At 41.0% G+C, this 21856-nt stretch overlaps 1 long non-coding RNA gene across 1 annotated transcript in view; it reads left to right on the forward strand.

Moving 5' to 3' along the window:
* The window catches only part of LOC141584880 (uncharacterized), a 65852-nt gene that overhangs the window by 12965 nt on the left and 31031 nt on the right, over window positions 1–21856 (forward strand). The window lies entirely within an intron of this gene.

The following is a 21856-nucleotide window of genomic DNA, read 5'->3' on the forward strand; positions in this document are numbered from 1 at the left end:
GCCTCCCGAGTAGCTGGGATTACAGGCACATGCCACCATGCCCAGCTAATTTTTTGTATTTTTAGTAGAGACGGGGTTTCACCATGTTGACCAGGATGGTCTCGATCTCTTGACCTCGTGATCCACCCATCTCGGCCTCCCAAAGTGCTGGGATTACAGGCTTGAGCCACCACGCCCGGCCTTTATTATCTCATTTAAAAGTGAGGGCATAGGGCAAGTTTCAGGGGAGGCTGGTTGATTCGGCAGCCCAGCAATGTCCTCAGGATGTCTCTTCTTTCCACCTCTCTGCTCTGTCATCTTCCTGTTGCTTACATCCTCAGGTAGAAATAGGGCACTAGCAATGACATCTAGAATAGTAGAAGGCCAAGCCAATGCAGCCCCCCAGAAGCAGTGCATGAGGATACTGGTTTTTCCTCTTTCCTTTCCTTCTCAAAGCAGCCACCAACAAAAAAGTCTGAGAAAATACACACGAGTGTTCACAGTGGTTTCTTTGGGCAAAGGGGTGATCAGGTGTGAACTTCCTCTTTCTTGTCCCATATTGCTTATGTCTATTTTCTCACAGTGCTAAAAAAGAACATGCAATAATTATGTAATGTTTAAAAAATAAAAGCATCCCCCACAGTTCCCTTTGCTATGTCCAGGGGAAGAAGGCAGGGACAGTTTCTTCCTAGGGTTTTCTCCTTGGAGTGTGGAAACTTTGTTTTTGAAATCCCTTTCCCTTCCTTCCAGCACACTTTTCCCACAGGTACACTGTGTGTCTCATCGGCCCAATCTAGATCAATTATCTACTTGGGAACCAATCAGTGGCAAAGTGAATGAAATTCCCTCTAAGCCTATCCCTGGGGTTTGTGCTGGAGGTGGGTCATCGTCCCCTGAGGAGGAATGTCTCCAGAGAGAAATTGGAATTTTATTAGGAAGAAAGAGGGGAAAAGGATGTTGTGGAGTTGGAAGGAAGAACCAATGTGTCCAGCATTTGGGAGAGACTCAAACATGCAATTGTGAAACTAAGTAGTCTCTGTTTTTAGCTGCTGTGCTGTTCTGTATCTTTGCCAAGACTTCCATTGCTAGAAATTGATTATTGAGGATGGAGAATATAAGTCATCCACATCTTCTTTTTCTCTCTATCTTCAGGTCCCATCCTCTAAGAAAGGGGTTTTGAAAGTTTGGTTTGGAGCAGGTTTTTGGAAGTAAAGTGGTTGATTTTTGAAATGCCACAGTCTTTACTAGATAATTTCTATCTTGCTGTCTCTAGCCTGGAAGAGTGTCATTACACATTTCTCTTTGGGATGGTCTCCTCCTGGCAGCTTATAGAACTAACCTGATTAATCACATTGCATTTCAAATTTAGAGGACTTTGGAAAGACCTGCTTGACCTCCCTTCCTGGGAATCACATTTTTAGCTGATGTGATAGATTGAGGTATTGTTCAGTAAATCTGCACTCACTTCCCTTTCACCTTGGGACACAGTACGCTTCCTGAGTCACTGACTTTGGGCTTGGGCATTGACTTGTTCTGGTCAATGGAATGTGATTGGATGTGGCTCTAGCAGAGGTTCTAAATAATGCTTGCACTGTTTGGCTTGGCCTTCTGCTTTTCTGACAGCCAAGAGAAGAGCATGACTTGGGTAGCCACTGTCATTTCTCTCTGTGCCTCAGAATTAGTCCCAGGGAACAGATACGAGTTCAATTCTGAACTAAGGCAGAATTGCGAAAGGCTTATCTTCCTCAGTCACAGAGTTTTTATTTTGCAGCAGTATTGACACAATAGTAGACTGATACAGGTGAAATTTGAGGGCATTCAGCAAAGCGTATGGACAGTGTAGACACATTAGACAAGCTGTGAGAATATCTCATCAAAGCAGCTCCTGGAATAGCAAGCATTAAGTATGGCTCAGGGAGGGAACGATTTGGAGATGGTTTGGTGAATTTCTTGAAGCAGCGTCAATTCTAAGAACTTTCTATAAACTGTTTTCTGACCTATTCTCACCAAAGCAAGCGTCACAGTCAAGAAATTGCTAAACCATGTGTTTCATCATCAATACTAAAATGTAGTATAATGTAGAAGAAAGAGCACTGGACATGGTGATGTTTTGGGCCATAGCTGTGTACCACAGTTTAGCTCACGTCTAGTCTGTGGCTTCAGGCATGTCATTTAATTTCTCTCAACTTCACTCTCCTCACCTGCACGTTAGGGGTAGTTATCAGAATAAAATGATCAGGCATGTCTATGGTTTTCAAACTGTACATTTAGTAATGGGATTTTTTTTCAAACAAAATCGGCGTGTAAACCTGAGAACTGAACCTCACGGTCAGTTTAAGCGTTGCTTATTTGGAACCAAGTCTTTTACTGTTGGCGAAACCGCCCAAGTTTCTTCTCAGAGCCCTTAGAGTTCCCTGCGGCCTCGTTTGAAAACAACTGATACAGCACAGCACTCTACAAATGTGGGTGGTGGTGGTAGATGGTGGTTCTGGTATGTGATTTCAGAGTCTCCAAAAAGGTTTCCTCATTGTCTCTTTCTCCCAGATCCCTCTCACTGGCTGTAATCTGAAAGCCACAATTAAAGATTCTGTGTGTGTGTTTTGGCACACTTCTAAGATTAAAGGAATGAAGAGACTCAACCATACTCAACAAGTCCATCGTAATGACAACACAGTGACTTCTGCAGTTCTATGATGTCTCAAAGTGTCTGCACATCACCCATGATTATCCCATTAGTTATGTGGCAATTCTTTGCCTCCATGTCACTATTTGAGCAGAACAATTTACCATCCTGACCCGGAAGCCTGTCGTGTCCTCTCAAAAGAACATATTATCATTTTGTGGTTTGACATAATGCTGGGCTTCTCTGCTCATATATGCTACAAATGGTACCCCAATTTACTATGTCCCCAAGGGCATTCTCAGTTCACAAATCTGTCTGACAGTGAATAACAATGAGTACAATCAGTTGTTGCAAAAATAGATTTTACCGTTAGGTCAAAACTTGGCAGCAAACCCGTCAAGAACTCCTGTGTGTCCAGCCCACTGCTTTAGAACTACTGCCTTAATAATATTTCTGCTTTTAAATATTCCCTGATCCTTAAAAGCTATTTACACCTTAATAAAAATAAGCCCCTAAGAATCCACCCAGAGAGCATTCAGTGGGGGCGAAGTAGAGCCTCTTAGTTTGAAAGACCCTGAGACAAGGATACAAATGCAAGTAATTTATTTGGCAGATGAGGAAGACACTGCTACACAGGAAAGGAAGTTAGGTGGACAAGGGCAAGTAGCCAGTAGCAGATAAATTGTCAGGAAAATTACCCATGTGGGTGACTGAAGCTAAATCCTACCAGGGGACTCCCAGAACAAGCATGGAACACGCACCCCAGAGTTCTCCCACCTAAGAGAACAAAGACTTGCAGTATTTATACAGCAACTTCCTTAGTCACTGGTTAAGAATGTTCCTGGGAACATCAAACTTGACTTTTCTGGCCTTCCGTGTGCATGAGCATAATGCACTCCACAGCATCAATTACAGGGAGAACAGGAGGGAGGAAGAGCTTGAGAATGCAGCAATTGAGTTTAGGGAAGGAAAGGATGTCAAGGATATTCAAAGGTTTTTTTTTTTTTTTTTTTTTTGAGACGGAGTTTCGCTCTTGTTACCCAGGCTGGAGTGCAATGGCGCGATCTCGGCTCACCGCAACCTCCGCCTCCTGGGCCCAGGCAATTCTCCTGCCTCAGCCTCCTAAGTAGCTGGGATTACAGGCATGCGCCACCACGCCCAGCTAGTTTTTGTATTTTTAGTAGAGACGGGGTTTCACCATGTTGACCAGGATGGTCTCGATCTCTCGACCTCGTGATCCACCCGCCTCGGCCTCCCAAAGTGCTGGGATTACAGGCTTGAGCCACCGCGCCCGGCCCAAAGTTTCTTAATTCTCATTTTGTTCAGTGCCAGTCCCCTTCTAAGGTGTGCCTGCTTGGCATAGCAGTTTTTAGTAAAAACCTTAAAGAGGTGGAAGAAATACATAGCACCTCTTGGTGACATATCTAGCACCAACACAACATTTTCACAACTTCAGGCAAGCATCTCTGGCTTGGATGGGGCAGAGCTGGGGGAGCAAGTATCTTGGTGGAGAGGACTATTGCTTGGCTTCTAATGGGCCAGCCAAAGAAGCAAAGGCCTCCCTGCTTGGCCTTCTCTGGAGTTGGTAGGCTACGCTGGGTTGAATTTTATATTACCTTAACAAACTATCTGAAGTTATAGTAAAAAAAAATTGGGGAGGTTTATTACTTTTATGAAAACTCAAAGACATTAAGCACTAATGCTCTACATATGGGTTACCTAGTTCAAGATGTCACTTTTATTTATTTATTTTTTTCTGGGCTAAGGAGAAATGGGATCTTGGGAAAAATGTAGCTATGGCAGTCTCTCCTGACATAGTAAGATCTTTTCACACCGGGGCTTTTGCAGAATGTGTTTTGCATTTTTTGCTCAGAGAGCTTTCAGTGGTGGAAAGTGTGGAATTTTGGATCCGTCTTTCTCCTCTCGAGGTCTAGCCAATTGAGGTATAGAGTCGAAGAGTTCCAAGTATCAACTTACGAATTACAAAACTTGGAGACCATCTGAATGTTCGTTAATATGGGAAAGATTAAATATTAATGCATTATGGTATATCCATAAAATGTAACTCTATGCAGCTATAAAAGAGAATGAAGATGCCCCCCTCCCTTGAATATTCACATGAAAAAAAAGTGTCAATAAAATGGGAAGGAGCAAGAGGAGATAACATACTTATAGTGTCTTGTACATACATAAAGTTTGGAAAGAATTGCAAGAAAACACTAATGGATAAGGCTTGGGAATAGGAACAGAATAGATGGGGGCCTGGGTGGAAGGGAGGATTTTTACTGAATACCATTTTTTGAGAAGCACATAAATATATTGCCTGTATATACCTAGACATCTAGGGAAAGATGAAGATATACCCACAGAGTGTATCTGAGTGTATCTTACCATGACTTCGGGAAAGGGAGAAAAGGCGAGGGGAAGAAAAGATGGGAATGTACAAATGGGAGAACAGGAGTTGTGTACTCTGAAGGTAGAGATTACCATCTCCATCTGCTAAACGCAGCACTGCTGTGATCTCTACATTTCACTCAGCAAGTAGGTGCTTGGAAGTATGTCTGCTAAAGGCCGACCCAGCCAGAGTGTTGTATGATCTGTTGGATCAGCTGTTCATTACCACTCACTTGAGATGCAGTGTAGGGTGACGGTTAAGAGTATGGTCTCCTGCATCAGAATAAACCAAAGTGCAAGTCCTGGCTCTGTCACTTGCTAAATACATGGGCTTAGGCACCTATTTCATCCTCTCTGAGCCTCTGTTTTCTCTTGTAAAACAGAAATACTGCTATTACCCACCTCACTATTATGAATTGTAACATACAGAGTGCACAGCACAGTGTCTGGCCCATTATAGTTGCTCAATAGCTTTTAGTGTTTGTTTTTATGAGTTTGAGTTATCTCTGGGATGAGGAGCACAGACCCTGACTCTTCTACTTGAGATAGAACCAAGTCTATGGTTTCTCAGCCTGGGCAGGGCAACCTGCTCCTTTCTGACTTTACTGTGTGACACAGCAGCTGCATTTCCATTCCAGCTTCTAAGGACTGAGCGTGGGGGTCTCCGGCGGAGCTGCTTTACTGGCAGATGTATCCTCTAGGATTCCAGAGTCAATGCCAGATGTCGGTGTGCAGCTGTGTTCACAGAACATCCTACCAATGTTTATTCCCTGTGTAATTGCAAAGTAAATGGCTTAATGTCATTGTAAAAACAACTCTAAAAGTTGATAGTTCTTCTAATAGAACCCCCGCCCGCCACCTTCAACGACACCAAATTGTTAGTTCTGTCTTCTATCTCACAGAAAGAAGTGAGGGACCTGGATTACACCTTGGTCAAGAAATGTGCTTAAAGTTTCCTTCTTGATGATTTAATCTGGGTTGGGGTAAGAAAAAAGCAGGTATCAGCCGTGCTATTGGGGATTTTCTATCCTTTATATTATTACATGTTTTATCCTGCCTCGAGGAGGAAGTTTTAAGCTACACCAATATTCAAAGCTTAAAGAGTTATGTGTGTTTCAAGTTTTTAAAATGTTTGATAGATCAAAGTTTTGTTTTTGTCCTGGTACCTGCGTTCTGGCCAGAGACTCTTTGCTTTGTTGGGTAGTCAAATGCTGTCTCTTTTTGAAGAAGCAGGTGAGCCAGTGACAGATGTAATGGGGAGTGGAGCAGAGATGCTCTAAGAATGGAGGGGCCTGGGACTGAACATCTGGTTTGTGAGTCCAAGTTCATTCCCAATGTCTCTTCCTGTATGAAAAAGCCAAGCGCCTCAAAATAAGGGTCCAGAAGCAGCCAACCTATAGTTTTCCCAGCATGATTGACCTTATCTGCATTGCCAGTTCAATCTACCTTGAGGAAGAATACTAAATAGAATTTGCCCATGGTCAACTCAGGAACTAGAAGTGAGAGATTAGAAGGAACTGCAATTATTGCCATTGCTGATTTCTCCTCAGTCCACCACACTCTAGGCAGCATGCACTGGGCAGTTTGGTGTAGTGGTTCAGATTATGGGCTCTGAAGCTATACTGCCTGAGTTCAAGTCCTGGCTGTGCCCTTATTAACAGCTGTGTAGTTTTGACCTAGTCATTTAACTTCCTTGAGTTTTGGTTTCTCTGATGTAAAATGGTAGTTACAGTAGCTCTACTTCATAGGATTGTAAGGGTTAAATAACTAACGTGGGTAAGGCACCTGTTTCATAGCGAGCAGTGTAGAAACCTGATACTAAAGAGTACCTAATTCAATTGAATCATGTAGTTGGCAAGTAGGAACTGAAATAAGTTCCCCGTAAATTATTTATGTAATATTTGGGCTCCTGCACCCACATGAGCAATCTGTTTTTGCCTTGCAACAGTCCACAGATAGGGTTAAGTTATCCGAAAAGAATCTCCATACACATCAGTGAGTAAAGTAGACTTGGATCACAATAGGTTGGTGAGGTCTGAGGAGGGGGCAAGGGGATGTATATTGCACATACTTCAACACACACACACACACACACACACACACACACACACACACACGCACCTGCACAACCCTGCAAACCACTTTCACATCTTTCAGGATTTTGTCTCTCCAAAGTCCCACTTGACTATGTTTTAAGGGTTCCCCTTGATGCCCTTTTCCCCATAGCAGCCTCCAGTGTTGTTTTTTCTCTGTCTCTGGGGAACTTCAAATTCCTTACTCTTTTTAGTAAGCAGAGCTGTTCAGTTCTGCCCTAGCTCTGACCCACAATCTTACTCCATCATGCACATCACAGCCCAACATCTTCAACTAGATTCATTGATGTATGAAGACGGAGCTTTCCCTAAGGGGTCTCAAAGCACTTTGCAGACATCCAAATGTCCATTCCCCAATTAAGTGCCTGCTCTGTTATTTACTATCTGTGTGACCTTGGGCCAGTTATTTCACCTCTCTGAGTCTCAGGTCACTCAACTGAAAAATGAAGATAATGCAAGAACTGCGGGGGTTGTTAGGAAGAAGTGAAATTGTGACTGCAAAACATAGAACAGCGCCTGGTGTCTAATAGCTTTGCAATGTATGCTTTTGTTATAAATATAGAGCAGAATCCCTCATCTAAACTGGATTTCTCACGGTAGAAAATGGGCATTGACTATGAGGCACTATAGGGCACAAAGGAGTGAACAGGGCTATCTAGATGGCACTAGGAACTTAGCAAGTTACTTTATCACTACACATTTGCCTCCTCTGTTGTAAAATGGGGATAGTAATCATGCTTATTATGGCTGTCGGGGAGATGAAATGAGATAATGCATGCAAAAACAGAGCCTAGTCCAATGTAAGAATTTAGGAAAGCTAAACTATTATTATTAAAAGTGTATGTTTTAAATTGAACTATTAGGATAAGAAAGCATATTTGCTTCCTTTCCAGATTTAAAACTAAAATTTGTAAAGTCTAGATGTATTTAGGAAATCCTAATATTATTTTTCTGAAGGCTTTAGTCAAGGCATAAGTTATTTAATTTAAGCAGATAGCTTTGGCTTTAGAAGTTTTAAATCACTACATAGTCTGTAAACTTACTAGTAATTGTCTTTTGATAATTTCGTTTGAAAATCTGAACTTCTTTTTGGGCTGTTAGCTTTGTAGTAATATCCTTTTATCAGCTACACATTAGAATTAATCTGGAGCATGAGAGGATAGTTTAGTACTCCTGACCAGTGTTCCCTTTGATTTTGTATAAACTGTGAGCAATTGACCGTATTCCACAAGCAACTAGTTATGAAGGTAGAATATGCATGAGCAGAGCAGACTTTAGTGTTGAGATCAAATAAAGCTTGCAGCAAATTTAATGTGATGTTTAAAGGATATGCAAAATCAATATTGTGCGGTGTGATAATTAGACATAAACACAGTTCATACAGATGACTGCAGTTGCCTTCCCTGAAACAAGCCCTTCTAGGATTAGCTACCTAAGAAGTGGGTGGGCCTGTTAGGAGCACAAAGCAGCTTTGGAGCCCCTCAGAATTCTTCTGAACTAACAGCCTCCAGAGGTCTCTCTGTGGTGATGGAGCCTGGGTTACCGGAGGCTTATTAAGACCAAGACATGACAAAATCAGCCTCCTTCTGGTTGTTACAGGGGATTGACTGAAGGGGAAGTTTATTAGCCTAGGACAGGAATCAGCAAGCTTTTTAATAAAGGGCCAGATAGAAAATACTTTAGACACCGACGGCCATATGGTCTGTGTTGCAATTACTCAACACTGCCATTGTAGGGCAAAAGCAGCCATAGAGGATACAAATGGGTCTGGCTGTGTTCCAATAAAACAGGTGATCTGCTGGACAAGCTGTGGTTTGCCAGCTCTTCCTGTAACCACCCAATGGGTTCACCTTGCCCACTCTCTAGACAGAGCTGATTTATCAGGACAGGGAAATTGCAATGGAGAAAGAGTAATTCATATAGAACCAGCTGTGCAGGAGACCAGAGTTTTATTATTACTCAAATCAGTCTCCCTGTGCATTTGGGGATCAGAGTTTTTAAAGAGAATTTGGCAGGTAGGGGCTTGGGAAGTGGGAAGTGCTGATTGGTCAGGTTGGAGATGGAAGCATAGAGAGGGTCGAAGTGAGGTTTTCTTGCTGTCTTCTCTTCCTGGGACGGATCACAAAACTGGTTGAGCCAGATTACCAGTCTGGGTGGTGTCAGCTGATCTATGGAGTGTAGGGTCTGCAAAGTATCTCAAGCACCGATCTTATGTTTTACAATCGTGATGTTATACCCAGGAGCAATTTGGGAAGGATCAGACTCTGGCAGCCAGCAGCTGCATGACCCCTAAACCGTATTTTCTAACTTTGTAGTTAATTTATTAGTCCTACGAAGGCAGACTGATCCCCAGGCAAGAAGGGGGTCTTTTTGGGAAAGGATTACTATCAATTTTGTTTCAGAGTCAAACAATAAACTGAATTCCTTCTTGAGGTTAGTTTGGCTTATGCCTAGGAATGAACAAGGACAGCTTAAAGGTTAGAAGCAAGATGAAGTCAGTTAGGTATGGTCTCTTTCACTGTCATAATTTCCTATAATTTGTACAAAGATAGTTTCACTCCTAGTCTAGACTACAACTCCGAGTGGGAAACTGGAGAAGAGGGGAACTCAAACCAACACTTTCCAGAGGAGGCTAGCATCTGAGTTGATGAATGAAACAGGGCCATGGGAAGTTGGAGGACAGAGGAGCTTTGAACACTTCTCTCTTCTCTGCCTTTATTGGGCTTGTCTGCCTTAATGAGGGCAACCAGCTGGAGAGGTAGTACAGAATGGATAAGCATGTGAACACCGACTGGGGTCAGACTTAAACCCCACTTCCCTCTCAATTTAGCTGTGTGATCTTGGGCTGGTTGTTCTGCCTCTCTGAGCCCATCTGTATAATCGGGTTCATACGACCTGTCTTTTAGAATTGTGAGGATCAAATGAACTTTGCTATGTAAACGTTTAGCATGCACTAAATGGTAGAGATAGTGTGTCTCTATACTGGGTTTTATGGGCAATTTAAAGAAGGCTCAAGATCTTTTTTAGATTTGTTGCTTTTCCTACAGACTTTAAACGGCAACTCCCCGTGAGTTGAGTTTGTGTCCAGAGTTATTTGACTAGTTCTGTAATATGCCTAGGAGTAGAATTGGTGGTTCAGCTTTAGGTTGTCTATGTTCAGCAAATACTAAACAGCTTAGTAGATACTAAGCAGTTTTCCAAAATAACTATGCCTATTTGCTTTTCCATGAGTAATGTGATGTGAGTTTCAGCTGTTCATCATTCTGGTTCCTGGTGGTTTTAACTGGCATATTTTCAGCGAGTTAATGTGTGTGTGCACTTTTTCATATGCTTATTAGCTATCAGTGTCCTGATACTTCTGTGGAGTACCTGTCTGAGTGTCAAGTTTTCTTATTGATTTGTGAAAGTTATGTATATAGTCTAGATATGAGACTTTAGCTGCCCTGGGTGTTTTCTGATAAACAGAAGTCTGATTTTAATATACAGCCACGTACCACATAATGACATTTTTGGTCAATGATTGCATATATATGATGGCTGTCCTGTAAGGTTATAATGCCATATTTTACTGTACCTTTTCTATGTTTAGAGATGCAAATATTTACCATTGTATTACAATTGCCTGCAATATTCGGTACAGTAATATGTTGCACACACTTGCAGCCTAGGAGTGATATATACAATATAGCCTAGGTGTGGCAAAGGCTATACTATCAAGGTTTGTGTAAAGTACGTTCTATGATGTTTGCACAATGACAAAATCACCCAACAACACATCTCTCAGGATGTGTCTCCATTGTTAAGTGCCTGACTGGAGTTCTATTTATCTATCTTTGCTTTACTTTTTAAGTCGATAATTTAAGTAAATTATTTGATACTATTCATACCACATTGCTTGTAACACTTCCCACTAATATCTGCTAGTTGAAAACCATTGGATTCATTGGCTAATTTCCTTCCAATCCTGAAATATGAAGCAAAAAGCCCACGAAGTCCTGCCAGTTGGTGTTGGTTTGGGCTAATTTTCAACACACCTGAGAAGGATGGATATGTGGAGCTACCGTTAGCTGTGAAAAACTATGGACACTGTCATATAATTCAGTTTAATCTATTGCTTGTCTAGCAACTAACTAAAAGTGAGAGTGGTTCGTGCAGAAGAGAAAAGGAGGAAATTTTGCAGTGCACAAATTTGTACTAGGTTAGGATTTCAGGGGAAAGGTTAGGTAGTGTGGGGAGATGGAGATTTGAGCAGCTGTGGAGTATAGCCAAGGAAGAATCGTGGATATCTGGAAAAGAGAAGAGAAATTGAGAGGGAGGTGGGTCACAGGACAAGTGAGAGGGAAGGGAAATGGGAGGGAAAGGCCAAAAAGAGGGTTTCAATTATGTAGCAAATGTCAGAGGCTCAAACATAACAAAGGAAGCTGTTCATGAGAGCTCGATGTGATGAGAACTGATTTCCTTGACTTTTCTCAATTTTTTACTAGAAAGGTCCTAATACTAAATCACATATCAAGGCTATCTTTGATAATAGAGGCCATTAATACTCATCATTTTTTTCTCTCCTGATTGGTAATAAAATGGATTATTAACTCCTGAATAGGGACTGTATGAAATAAAGGGGATAAAGGAAATTTAGAAGCAGAAGCAAGTATGCTCAGCTCCTGCAGTTAATCCTGATTGGCTTAAAAAAATCCACAAGTCTCATCCCTGGGACCACAGTGAAAGGCTGATTAGGACCAGTGAGGGCCTGGCTCAAGACTTTTATTTGCTAGTGGAGGAGAAGAAGCTGAGAAGATGTGGTTTGGAATTGATGCAGTCATCTTGCTACCACAGGAAAGAGCCTGAGAATTGAGCTAACACAAGGAAGAAAGCAGACAGAAGACAAGAGATGGACGGATTGGTTTTAGAAATGTCATCCGAGTCCCTTATCTAGCGGCACCTGCCTTTTAATCTATCTAAGTCAGGGATTGGCAAACTTTGCCTGTAAAGGGCCAGATAGTAAGGGCTTTAGGCTTTGTAGGTCATGTCATCTCCAGTACGCTACTGCTCTCTACCATTGGAGTACAAAAGCCACAGGCAGTACATAACCCAATGGGCTTCGCTGTGTTCCAATCAAACTGTAAGGCAGGCAGTTGCAGGGAGGGCTTGGCACAAGAGCAATAGCTTGTAGATCCCTCATCTAAGACACTAAATTTTGCTTTTTTGCTTAAGTGTATTTGGCACGGGTTTTCTAACACTTGCAACTGAAAAAGACCTCAATTGTTATAGGTTCTTAGGTCGCCAACAATGGAAATTGACTCCAAATTCCTTAGGGAAAAACAGAGATTTATTATCAAAATAAAGCATAGCCAAATTACAAAATCTCAGGAGAGAAATGTCAATTGTTGTGACTGAGGTCGCATATCCAGGGAAGGGGGATTTACCAGCCCTCCCAAGGCTGCACACAGGAAGAAAGAGGTTGTAAAATTAGGGGACTGAATTTAGACAAACAGGTACTAGAGGCTGGATCTACTCCATTAGGAAAGGAAAAAGTTCCCTTCTCAAGTGTATTCAGCAGGTGCCCTGCAAATGCAGTTCATCAAAGGCAGTCTTATGTATTAGAAAAACATGCTGGTTGACAAAGACCGTGTCCTTGTACTTCTGCCACTAACTGGCTGTGTTGTCCTGAGCAAGAGATGAAATTTCTCTGAGCCTTAGATCCTCAAGTACAAAAAGAAGGTGATGAACTGGGAATTCGAATGCCAAGCTTTGATGGCTTTTTCCTTGCCTGTTAATCTCTGAGACTTAACGCTCTGTGCCCCGTGGCTTACCTGTTTGTATAATTACTAGCTGTGGGACCTCCCTTACATTACATAATGTCTGCAAGTGTTAATTTTCTCATCTGCTGTCAGCCCTACCTTGCAAGGTGGTGTGCAGATTAGGGCTATGCATGCTACTTACTTAGAAAGGCAGCATGTGTACTGGTATAGAGTAGGGGCTTCAGAATTAGATGATCAGGACTCAATCTTTGTTTAGGTCTTTTTCTTACTGTGCAACATTAAGCAAATTATTTAAACTCTTGGAATCTTTGTTTCCTCATCTGTAAAATGAGGATATTTATAGAACCCTCTTGATGGGATTGTTGTGTGGATTAAATGAGATCCTGCATATGACATGCTTAGCACATGGCCTGCCATGTGGTACTCTGTACAGAGAAATTGTTTATTACTTGTAATGATTTAGTTGGTTTCTAGAAATAGGCTCTGTTAGAAAAAAGTTTCTACTATCTTTTATGGTGCTCATTATGGAATTTTAAAAAAGAATTCTTTGAGTCTTGATATTGCTGTTTATTTTTAGCTATTTATATAAAGTTTAAAAAGTAACAGAGGCATATTTTAAAAATATTTTATTTTCTAACCATTATAGTAGGATGCATTCAGTTATAACAACAGACTTAAGAAAGAAAAGGCATTTATTGGCCCATGTAATTGCTGTGCTCAATGCAGCACTCAATAATGTCCTCAGATTATTTTCTTTCTCTCTGCACTCTGCCTTCTGTAGGGATCATCTCCTGGTAAAATAGTCTCAACTCATGATCACAAGATGGTTGCCAGTAGACCCAGGGCCTGCCTGCTTCCTCCTCCAGATCCCGTAGAAAGAGAAAAGGGGCTCTCTTGGTGGCTTTTTCAGAAAAGCAAGAACGTTTCTGTTCCATGAGCTTCGAGCAAGTGTCTTCTCAAGCCTCATTTGCCCACGTTACGGCATGAACCCATTGCAGAAAGAAATCGTGTCCCCAGAGGTTGGGCATCAACTAAAATGTTTAGAAGGACCTGGACCCATGTCTGAAGCCAGCTGGCAGTGCCCACACAACATGCCTGAGAATGCAGAAGCAGCATGCCCCGAAGGAAACGCCGCCATGAATGGGTGGCAAGGCGTCAGCTTGGGTTCGCCGCCTCTACTTTAATCCTCCGTGTTGTCACTGAGTCCCTGTATTAATTTTCTAGGGCTGCCACAGCAAAGGACCACAAGCTAGGTGGTTTAAAAACAGATGTTTATTTTCTCACACCGCTGGAGTCTGGATGAAATGCAAGATCAGGGCGCAGCAGGGTTGGTTTCTTCTGAGGCCTCTTCCTTGGCTTGTAGATGGCCATCTTCTCCCTGTGTCTTCACGGGGTCCTCCCTCTGCATGTGTCTGTGTCCTGATTTCTTCTTACGTGGACACCGGTCATATGTGGTTAAAGCCCACTTATTTAATGTCATTTTATCTTAATTACTTTTTCAAAACCTCTGTCTCCAGATATGGTTGTAACTGAGGTTCTTGGGACTTAGGACTTCAACATATGAGTTTGTGAGGGATGTAATCCATCCATAACACTCTCCCCAGCCCTCAGGTCTACTTTCAGAATAACTAGTTTGAACAGTTTGTATGTATCTATAATTCATAATTGTTTCAAAAATTTTATTTGAAATGAACCTACATTAATTTTGCTTCAGAGATTAAGTCAACTCTTGTATCAATGAGATTATTTTGGCAGTGAGGAAAACTTCCATGTGCCTGACAATTTCTCCATAGAAATAGTTTCAGGCAGATATTACCAGTAATTTGGGGTATCTATTTTTTTAAAGTATCTCCATAAAATATCTCCACCAATATATACACCAAAAATTCTTGGTGAGCCTCCTAAAATGAATTTCATAATGTATATAATACCAGAAAACAGAATGATTTACAGCAGTTTAGAGTGAACTGTTGTAGATATTGTTTGTATCTGTCTATCAAACTTTGGTCATACCATTTCTCTTGTTTATTTGGGGAGAATTCTTTCTCTAGTCCATGTGATTTTAATATTTGACAGTCAAATCATTGGGTACCACCACCGACCTCTGGCCTCATCACAGGGTTGAGTATGGGATCCAGTACTAAACTATAGAACTGCATCTTTGGGACATCAAAGATAAGTTAAAGGACTGGACACATAGGCTGAGTCGGCCCTTGACCAAATGTTATGAGTTGCAGGGAAAGAGTAGGCCCCCTTTCGTGGATTGGATTGTGTCCCACAAAAGATACCAGAAAGTGCTAACCCCTCTTATCTATGAACGTGACCTTATTTGGAAAGATAGTCTTTGCAGATGTAATGAAATTAACATGAGGACACTCTCGTTTAATCCAATATGACTGGAGTCCTTATAAAAAGAGGCACAGGGACACAGGAGGAAAACGTCCTAGGAGGATGGATGCAGAAATTTGAGTGATGCTATAAGCCAAGTGGCATCTACAAGCCAAGGAACGCAAGGATCACTGGCGACACCAGAAGCTAACAGAAAGGCATGGACTAGATTCTTCTCTAGAGCATATCTCTGTGTGCACCTTGATTTCAGTGTTCAGCCTCTGTAACTGACAGAGGTGAAATTTCTGTTTTTTAAAGCCACCGAGACCGCGGTACTTTGTTGCAGAAGTGCCAGGACACTGATACACCTCCCATTCTCTTGGATAGGGGTTATCAGAAGCCTAGGATTCTGAGTGGCTACCATCCACAGCCCGTAGAGAAAGGATAAGGCCAAAACAAAGAGATGAAGAGCAATGAGAGGTAGACTAGTAGGAAGCAGGTTCTTGTATTATTGAGTCCCTGTTCTAGCATATTGGCCTGGTTCCCACAGCAATTCTTCATTGTGTTACCTGTTCTCCACCTCAGAGCTTTCCAACCAGGGTGCCAAAGGTAGCAGGGTTGAGCATCAACTTGGGTTCATTGTCTCTGCTTTAATCCTCTCTGTTTGTTCCTTCAGCCTGGTAGCCAGGCTGGGCCGTGGTAGGCATGCTGCCTCCACCTGCAACCAGAGCCAAGTCCATTTAAGATGACTCCTGTGGGCTCTTGTGCATATTATCATTTTCTGTGTGTGCCATAACATAAACATAGCCTTCCAGTGGTGTGAACCATACGTTTCTGTCTTTCGATGACACTATTTTGATTTGACTTTCTGTCACTTGGATTTAAAAGTATCCTGGTTAATTCGGTATCATTAGCTATAAATCTGTTAAGCGTTGGGAGAAGGCCTATTAAAAATTATTTGATGGTTGTGAGCACCAGTAATCCTCTTGGGAGTCTGATGCGGAGGCTTCAGTCTAGAGAGTTTGACACTGTAGTGAGCTATGATCATGCCACTGCACTCCAGCCTGGGCAACATAGCAAGACCCTGTCTTTTAAAAAATTGAGATAAAATGTAAGAGACAAATAATAGCATGTATTGGCAAGGATGTGGGACAACTGAAAACTTCTAATGTTGTTAGTAGGAATATAAAATGGTGCTACTTTGGAAAGCTATTAGGCAATTACTATAACCAGTTATTTCACTCCTAGGTATGTACTCAAGAGAAGTGAGTGCATATGTCCACAAAAGACTTAAACAACAAAGTTCCTAGAGAAATGATACCTAATAGTCCCTAACTTGAAACAACTCAAATGCCTCAGTAACAAGTTAATGAATAAATAAATAAATTACGATATAGTTAGATAATTAAATTCTATATAGTTAGTGCAAAGGAGTGGATTGCTAGAACACACAAGAATATAGATGAATTACAAACATTGTGCTGTGTTCCAAGAAGCTAGACCCAGAAAGCATATACTGCATAATTCAATTTAGCTGATGTTAAAGAATGAGACAAATTTGACAGTATTTATGGTTGTCAAAATAGTGGTTAATTCTAAGTGGGGGAGAGGGCAATAGACTGGAAATACATGTTAGGAAACAGGAGGTGCTGGAAATGCTCTATATCTTGACGTGGGTGGTGGTAACATCTGGGTATGCACACATGTAAACAAAACCCTCTGGGTTGTGCACTTGAAATCAGTGTACTTTACTGTAAATAAAAAAATTCCAAGAATATATAAACCTACTATGTACCCACAAAAATTGAAAATAAAATTTTTGAAATTCAAAAAATAGTCATTGCCAAAAAAAATCTAAGAGAAAATAGTGCTTTTTGCATTTGTAAAACATGACATTTAACATTAATACTTTTCTTATTCTTTTAAAATTAATCTGAAAACATATACGTATTTATATTTAGAGTTTTAGACAACACTGAAAACTAAAAAGTAGAAAATAAGTCATCTATATTCCCACTATTTAGAGAAAATATTGTGACATTCCAGGTATATCTTTTCATTCTCTTAATAAAATGTTTTTATTTTCTTAATTTTAGTGAAAGTTTGATTGTAGTGTATCAATTATTTTGTAACCTTTTTAAAAACCTGTTTCGTACATTTTTTATATTAGCATTTTTCATGATGACATAATACACCAGCATAGTCTTTTACCATAAGTTAAACTAATTTTTATTGATGGCTATTACAGCTGTTTTTCATGTTCTGACGTTCTATTCTCCTCCAGGACAGTAGTCTTTACACATATCAGGGATTATTTTCCTAGGATAGATTCCTAATCCCTTCAGTAGTCTTTACACATATCAGGGATTATTTTCCTAGGATAGATTCCTGTGACTCAATTGTCAGTCTGTTAACATGCTGAGGTTTTTTGTTTTTTTATTAAGAGGTAAACATTTTTACTATTTTTGATATTTCAAATTCCTTTACAAAGTATTTGTATTGATTTACACTACTAGCAACAATGTGCGCCTTTCTATTTTACTTTTTTTATTATTTAAAATCCCAAATATACAAAATTAGAATAGTGAACCTCTACATACCCATCGCCCAGTTTTAATAATTATCAGCATTTTTCTAATTTTGTTTAATCTCTGTCCCTTCATCCTCCAATATACACCTGTTCCCTCACGGGTATATTTAAAGTAAATTGCAAATGTTACAACTTTTTATCTCCAAACACGTTAGTGTGTATCCCCAGTAGATACACACACACACACACACACACACACAAGGGCACGCATGCACACACAAACCATTATTGCTATCACTCACAATTTAATGAACAACAATCTATGATTCAATTCTAATTGGATCTTCTAAAACCCAATACACATTCAATTTTCCCAGTTTTCTCAGAAGAAATCTTTTAGCACTTGGCTTATTGGAATCAAGATCCAAACCAAATTACATTTGATTGATCTATCTCTTGAGTGTCTTTTAATCTCTAGCAGTTTCCTCTCTCCCCCCTTTTTACCCAATTCCATTGATTTGACGACCCTGGATCAGTCATTTGTTCTATAGCAGGTTTCCATTCCTCATTTGACTGAGGGTACCCCTGTGGTGTGCTGAACAGGCTCCTCCCTCCTCCCACCCCCGTGCTAGCTGGCAGAGGCTCCATTAGATTATTTCAGTTAAAGTAGCTAAACTCTTGAAATGACTTTCAAAATGCCCCCTGGAAAGGTCATAAATATTTAAAGAATCTAAACCATTCTTAAGAACCCAATTAAATATCATGGTAAGTGGTTGTTAACACCTCATCTAGTTAGGGGCAGAACTAAAACCCTGTTATCTGCAGAGGGTGAGTTCCCCTAGAAGCCAATGGGAGATGAAACAGGAGGGTGGTATGAAACCTTTAAATCACAAGTTAAAGTGCAGTGAAAAATTGACTTAGTGAATTTTCTGACTCTCTGCCCCCAGCTGGGGCCACTGGACAAACAGAAGAATTTTGGATACAGGTAGCTATTAATTTCACACTACCTGCGGGGCAGTCTCTGTTTCATTTACACCGTGAGGAGGAAATACTTCTCCTTTACCTTCTTATGTTCAGTAATTGAGGAACTGCAAATGAAACTGACTGTGAACCAAAAATAAAACTCTAAGATGCCCACCAAACTAGATGGACTTCTCCTCTGGGCCAAGGGGATTCCAAAGTAAGCCTGAAAAACTAGTTCAAGCCATGATGGGAACTGGGGTGTTGGACATGCCTTATTATACCCTACACCCTTTGGAATTTCAGGCACAACCAATCAACATTAACATTCAGACAGCGATCCTAAGACTGATAAAACAGACACTTTGTAACAATAAGATTCCAAATTCCAACCTGACTCTAGTATAGCATCACATGACAGCAGGCCCTGAAAGAAATTTAACTGTTTTTCCCCAAAACATATTTCTTTGACATATTTTGAAATGTCCCTGTAAAATTGTCTCTTGTGGGGGAAATTTACATTGTCTAGAGAATCCTCTTCCCTTTCCAGGTATTTTTCTGATTCTCAAGAGATTGGGTGAGAATCTAGCAGTTTTAAAGATCTGAATAGAAATCATTTGTCATCTATGTCCTCTAAGGGCAGCTACCTATGAGACTTCTTTTATATGATAAGAACCTTAGACCCCACAATCCCTTATCTTAACCCTGACACTCCTTTCTATTGATTCCAGGTCTTTAGATAATAACTCTTTCAACCAACTGCCAATCAGAAAATCTCTGAATCTACCTATGACCTGGAATCACCGCCCCCCGCCCCCATCCTGACTTCAAGTTTTCCTGCCTTTCTGGATCGAACCAATGCATACCTTACCTGTATTGATTGATGCCTGCCTGCAGCATTTTCCAAAACCGAGCTGTAACTCAATCTCCTTAGATACTTGTTCTCAGGACTTCCTGGGGTTGTCACCGGTCATGATCCCTACATTTGGCTCAGAAAAAATCTCTTGAAATATTTTACAGAGTTTGGCTTTTTCGTCAAGATGACAAAAGACAGATTAGCAAGAATTTTATTCTTTTATGTACATGAAGTTCACAGAAAAATATGACTTAGGCCAGATGCAGTGGTTCACGCCTGTAATTCCAGCACTTTGGGAGGCTGTGGTGGGCGGATCACCTGAGGTCAGGAGTTCAAGACCAGCCTGAGCAACATGGAGAAACACCGTCTCTACTAAAAATACAAAAATTAACTGGGTGTGGTAGTGGTGCATGCCTGTAATCCCAGCTTTTCAGGAGGCTGAGGCAGGAGAATCACTTGAACTCGGGAGGCAGAGGTTGCGGTAAACCGAGATCACACCATTGCACTCTAGCCTGGGCAACAAGAGAAAAATTCCGTCTCAAAAAAAAAAGATGAAAAAAAGAAAGAAAAATGTGACTTAAAAAGACAGTTAGAATTTGGGGTCTTATACTATCATAATAGGAGAATAGAGTCACTTATGGGGAAACAAATGACTTTTAGGAAAGATAAGTGGACTCAGAAATATAAGTGGGAAATATGAGTTTTGAGGCGGGTATGGTTTGGATTTGTGTCCCTGCCGAAATGTCATGTCCAGTTGTAATCCTCAGTGTTGGAGGTGGGGCCTGGGGGGAGGTGATTGGATCATGGTAGTGCATTTACCCCTTTGGTGCTGTTCTCTTGATGGAGTTCCCACAGATTTGGTTGTTTAAAAGGGGTGTAGCAGCTCACCCCTCTCTTTTTCTCCTGCACCAGCCATGTGGAGTGCCTTGCTCCCCCTTTGTTTTCTACCATGACTGAAAGGTTTCTGAGGCCCCCTCAGAAGCTGAGCAGATGCTAGCATCGTGCTTCCTGTACAGCCTGTGGAACCATTCGCCAATCAGATCTTTTTTCTCTATAAATTACGCAGTCTCAGGTGTTTGATACAGTGGCAGTATAGGTGTATCCTCATGCCAACTTCTCATCTCCAGTGATAGGAGTCTGTCTTCCTGGGTTGTGAAACTCCCATAGAGGGGATTTTATGGCTGTTGAATTTCTTTGGGAGGCTCTGCCTTTAGGCAGATCAGAAATGGTCAGTAAAAAGTACTCTTTATAGTGGTTATTCTGGTTCTCTTCATTTCTCCCATCTGAAACTTCTCTAGAAACGTCGCAGATAAGGAGCTGAATTATTTGATTGCCCCGTATTCCATTTAACCAATCTCCCAATCCTGGGAAAGGTTAAGCAGTTGTACCTCATTTCAGGAGGCAGTGGTGCAGGTGGGAGTAGGGCACCTACTGGAGTTAGGCCTTTATGTGTTGCAAACAATCAGGTATTTAATAAAGGGCATTTCTATGGAGACAAAACAAAAACGAAGATTAATGGTTGAAGCAGACAATGAGCTCATTTTTTTTTTTCTTTTAGTCTAGAATGTAGCCTGTCAAGAAAGTTTCTAGACATTGGGCCCAAAGTGTCTTTGGTTGATGAAATGAGGTTGACAGTGGCAATGTTACAGTCATGGTCATTTCCTTGAACACAGCATGGAGGATGAGGTGTTCTAGTGAACTTTCTCACTGGCCCAGATTGTTGTGATGAATCCTTTGAAGTTATATCAATGCATCCAGCTTCAACTTCCAGGGCTTTGGGAAAAAGGCAGTTTTAGCTCTCAAGTCAGGAAGGTGGGAGAAAAATTGGAAACATTAATTACTGAAAAAATGTGTGCAAGGGCAGAATCCAATTTACATGGAGATAAAAACAGCTCCAAGACAATGAAAAGGACTCACATCTGATAACCCACAGGGTGAGTCATAGTTTTCCACTGCGCATGAAATTTCTCTCCACAATTATTCCCATTTTGATCAAAGATAATCAAAGTAAGACTGCCCTTGTTTATAAAATAAGTCATGTCATTAAATATGGCCTGATCATTTATTTGCGAAAAACAGCAAAAATGGTAATTGACCATACAAACTTTTAAAAATGTGCTTTATTGTGACTTTTATAATGAACTGAGATTGGACCTTTAAAAGTCTTTGAGGCAAGAAGTCAAGCCAAGAGCTTGCTGTCAGACTTCACTTGCAGTCCCTATAGATTTGGGTGAATTCCTATCTTCTTGAAGTCTTCAAAAAACACTTTCTGGAGACTGCCATGAAAGTTACTTTCATTACTCCTCTGTGAGGCTGGGAACCCTGTAGTCCAGG

The sequence above is a fragment of the Saimiri boliviensis genome, chromosome 6 (assembly GCF_048565385.1).
Source record: "Saimiri boliviensis isolate mSaiBol1 chromosome 6, mSaiBol1.pri, whole genome shotgun sequence".
Classification (NCBI taxonomy): domain Eukaryota; kingdom Metazoa; phylum Chordata; class Mammalia; order Primates; family Cebidae; genus Saimiri; species Saimiri boliviensis.